This window comes from Propithecus coquereli, unplaced genomic scaffold (assembly GCF_000956105.1).
Source record: "Propithecus coquereli isolate 6110/MARCELLA unplaced genomic scaffold, Pcoq_1.0 Scaffold279, whole genome shotgun sequence".
In the NCBI taxonomy this organism is placed as follows: domain Eukaryota; kingdom Metazoa; phylum Chordata; class Mammalia; order Primates; family Indriidae; genus Propithecus; species Propithecus coquereli.
Window position 1 is genome coordinate 2,255,920 of NW_012148385.1, and position 4,478 is coordinate 2,260,397.

A 4,478-nucleotide genomic window follows, 5' to 3' on the forward strand; every position below is an offset into this window, starting at 1 on the left:
CTAATCGTGTGGCCGCCTGGGAGGTGCGGTCCAATGTGTTTGGAAGGTCAGATTCGGTCGGGACGAGTGGTCTGAGAGAAGGGGACGGCTCCTCTGCATAAGCAGTGGGTGATTGCTGGGCGCAGCCGCGGGGAAGCGGCGTCCGCTAGAGCTGACTCTCTTTGACTGGTGGCGGGGTAGTGGCCCCGGGCGTTTACCCGGTCTCTGCCGGACTGCCTGTGACCTGGGCGAGGCGAGAAGCTCTAACTCGGCAGGAGTCGCTGGCTCTGCGCGTCTCTTTCTTTTGCTCCAGCAGGCACAGGGCAAACGGCGTAGCGGGACCCGCCTTCCGCCTGCTGCATTCTTCACGCAGTTAGACACACTCTGTAGCCTAATGGCATTTCGGTCGCTAGCAACGGGACCTAGAGCTTTCCGGGACAAGGATGGAGAGGAGCATCTTTCTCCCGTTACCCGGGTCACTATTGCAGTTACAGTATTTTGGACGCTCTGCAAGGAAGACTTTTATTTTTTGCGTGTACGATTATTCAGTGATTCAGGATTTTTTTTTCTCTCTCTCTCTGCTCTCCTCCCTCTAGTCCTCTCTTCTTCCTCCTGATTCTTCTCTCTCTCCTCCCGCACCTCTTTCAAGGGACCTCAGATCCTCGTTTTTTCTGTTTTTAAAAATTTTCCGTTTCCCCTTCTCCTTCCACATGCCCTGAATTTTGAAGAGCATTGTTTGATAGTATCTATCAGGCAATTAGCGTCCATTCCCAATCACTTAAAGGAGGCACCAATATACTTTGAAAACGGGGACTATCCATCCTCTGCAGACACCACCAGAAAAACAAATTGTGCCCTGGCAATCCTTTTAAGTACTATAACCTGCAACCTCCTCCCACCTCCTTGCTTTATAACTTCTTCTTTGAGAGATGTGATCGTGCAGCACCTCCATGCCTCAAAGAAATCTCTCTCTCTCTCTCTCTCTCTCTCTCTCTCTCTCTCTTTTCCTGTGTGAAACCCATCCCTTTATCTTACATCTCCGCCTCCGTCCGTCGGAGACTATTCCCCCCTCCTCGCCCACCTCCAAAGATTTCTGTGCCTCTCACTCCTGGCAATTAAGCAGCAGATCCCAGCATTCTAGTCGGTGGCATCTCGCGCCTCACCGACGAAGACTCCATTAAAACAGATCAATTTGACCAGACTGTTAGAGGCATCAGAAAATCGGCTTCTAGACAGCAGCTAAATTCTTTAAGGAAACGGAATGCCTGTTAGATAGAGCTGCCAACCGATATTGCGAAAACAAGGAATTAGAGATGTCTTTCGCTACAGCCTTTCGGCAGAGACGGCAACATAAATACAAGCTTAATGTAGATCAAGATTTAACAACTCCACAGAACACAGGGAGAACATGTCATTTTCCATAGCAAGGCTGGTGTGGTAACTAATTAGGCTTATGAAAACAAATCATGCTTAAAACTAAAGGCAAAGTCCTTAAAAGTGTTTATGCAGTAATTATGATAATGAAACAGGACCTGGTATGATTCAGGGCTTGACTATATAAGTAGAATTTTACAAGACCCTCTTAACAGAGGAAAATTGTTATTGAATTCTCAGCTAAGTAAATTTTTGGCATACTTTCTAATAATATGTACTCTTCCTAAAACATTTTGCCGAAAGTAACTTCAGACTCCAAAGGAATTAATTACTCGTTGTGACTGGTTAAAAAATGCAGTTGCTTCCACAGCGGTTTTTTAAATTATTAAACAGTTTGAAGCAAAGCCTTTCCAATGGTAATGCTGTGATTTTGTTCCACTTACTATGTACTTAGTGTTATAGTGCCACCAAGAAACAAATTCTGAAACTGGCAAGCACCACCAAGTGGCAGAAGAACATCATTCACTGAACAGAGCATTGCATTATTGAATATGTAAATAAAAATATATACATTATTTAGACTCATCATTAGGTACCAAGGAAGTAGACAGGCATTACATTTTATTTCAGTTAAGATTGGATAAGTGATTGGATTAGAGCTTCAACTTCTCCCTAACAGGGTCAAATCAGTTTACTTATTAGAATTAAATTTAAAATCAGGTCTATGAGTTGTACTTTGCATTGTGTATTATATGATTACTAGTAATATGATGGAGTCATATTATGCATTTGCAAAATTCCCGTTCTAAAATACTACATAATATTTGCTTTCAATATTAGTGAGCTGGAACAGTTTATTTGTGGGACACACACTCTAAAATTGACACAGAGGGGTAGAATGATGGTGCCATATTTTCCCATAGAAATAGCACAGAGATATTTTTCCAGAAAACTTAATTTTTTTCCACATGCAAAGGACATTATAATGAAGTGTGAGATTACTCAGAGTTTAACTTGGTGAGGGGAGGGGGAAGTTATTCTAGAGCAAGAATAATTCAAGATAAATAAATGAACCTGGGGAAATAAGACACACTGCCAGTCAGAGCTCTGTCTCCCTCCTGATCTCATACTTCCTGATTTCTTCAATAAAGGTAAGATGTATAGTATGCGTCTTAGGTGTCTGACATTGTGCCATGCAGGAAGGAACATATTATTTTTATTTAATCCCTACAACACCCCTATGAGCAAAGATATCATTATCTTATTTTGTAGAAAAAGAATATGGCTTTTAAAGCATCAAGTAACTTGCCCCACATAACAAATCTAGTCAGTGGCACAGCTGGGACTCAGCAAAATTCTGTCTGACTTCAGAGCACAAGCCATAAGTCACCATTTTCTGCTGTATTGCTGTCTGTTAGCTTCTGAGAAGGGAAACTAGCTGGGAACACATCAGTTCTGTCCATGAAGCCTCTTTGTCTGCTCTTTCTATGGAACATCAGTAAGACCCAAACTCATTAAATCTCAGCAATGAGCAATAAGATCAAGTAGTTTCTATACCTGGCTGATAGTATGAATTACTTGAAAAGTTTTTAAAAAATAGACAAATTCCAAGTCCCCACTAGCAGGGATTGATTCAGAAAGTCTGGGCTTGGGCCTTGGGATCTATATTTTAATATTCGTCCTTGTTTGAGAACTAAGGTACCACCATATTTACATGAGAAGTGGACGGATATCTGGACTTTTGCTCAGTTTTCACAGAGCTTTTGGCAGAGAGGATTTTAAGACAGGATAAAACAGGATTTTTTAATACAGGATACTGAGTGTACAGATGAGCTGTTGTACACGTCTATCTTTCTGTCCTTATACACATATTCGCCAAATATGTATTAAAGTCCTAATATGACTTAGTAACTTTGTGACTGTAGATAGTTTCCTCATTTGTAAAATATAGGTAATAATATAATAACATCTCCCTTCTAGGGTTGTTCTGAAGTTTAAGGGAGAAAAAAATGTATGATTTAATGGTAATGGCTTTGAGGGGAATCCCTAAATAAATGAATGAAGGGATGAATGAATAAATGAATACACAAATGTGTGTATAGCTATATTTATATACATAATTAAAAGTAATTAAGGGTGTACAAATTAAAATTATGCATCTGATATTGAAGTACATAATAAGCTGATTTGTCATTTAAACTGAGAGTAATTAAATTTGCTATTTTTTCCAATCTATTTTGTAATTAATAATATATAAATAAGTTGTGATATAAAGAAATAATGTTTATAATATAAAAGTTTTAAAAGTTTCCCTATGTTTATTGATTGCTGTGTCCTTAATTACTTTGGATAGTTTATGTTTAGGTTTTTAATTTCAGTGCTGAAGAAATACTTTATCTCATCTTAGGCGATAGGCTTCAGTCATGACCTCACATCATAATCACCTGAGGAATTAAAAAATATTGATGCAGAGTTTCCATCCCAAGACTTGGAATCTCTGGGAGTGATACAGAGATATTGGTATATTTTTAGAAAGTTTTCCTAGTGATTGTATCACATAGCCTTTGTTGAAAGTCATTGTCCTGGGGAAAGTGAATAAATGGCTGTTTCATTACACAAATACGCAAGTTTCAGAAGGTAAGAGAGTTATTTTTTTTCAATTAAAACTTTCAAATACATATTTCACATAAGGTGCTTTCTGATTATTAAGATATCTAACAAAATCAATATGAACCCGTTAATGTTTTTCAGTAGTTTGCACAATAGTTTAGAAAAAAGAAAAAAATTATTGTTTAAAGAGAGCTAGATTCAAAAAACGGTAATCACCTCAATCCAATTTGGTGTTTATTTATAAATTCAAATAGTTTTCAATTGTTATTATTTTAATCATAGCCTTTTTTTAGGGCTTAGTCTAATATTTTTTTCCAAATACATTATGAAACTTAATTTTTGGAGTCAGAAACAGGAGCTAGAATCAGTCTGGGATGAAACTACTTTCATGCCTTTCTTTGGCTACTCATAGCTATTGGGCTAAATTAGAAATGGACTATTTACTGGCTTTGTGAAAAGAATTAGTAAAGGTAGTTCCTTCCAATTTGTGTTATTAGCACCATCCAGTCTTTTAT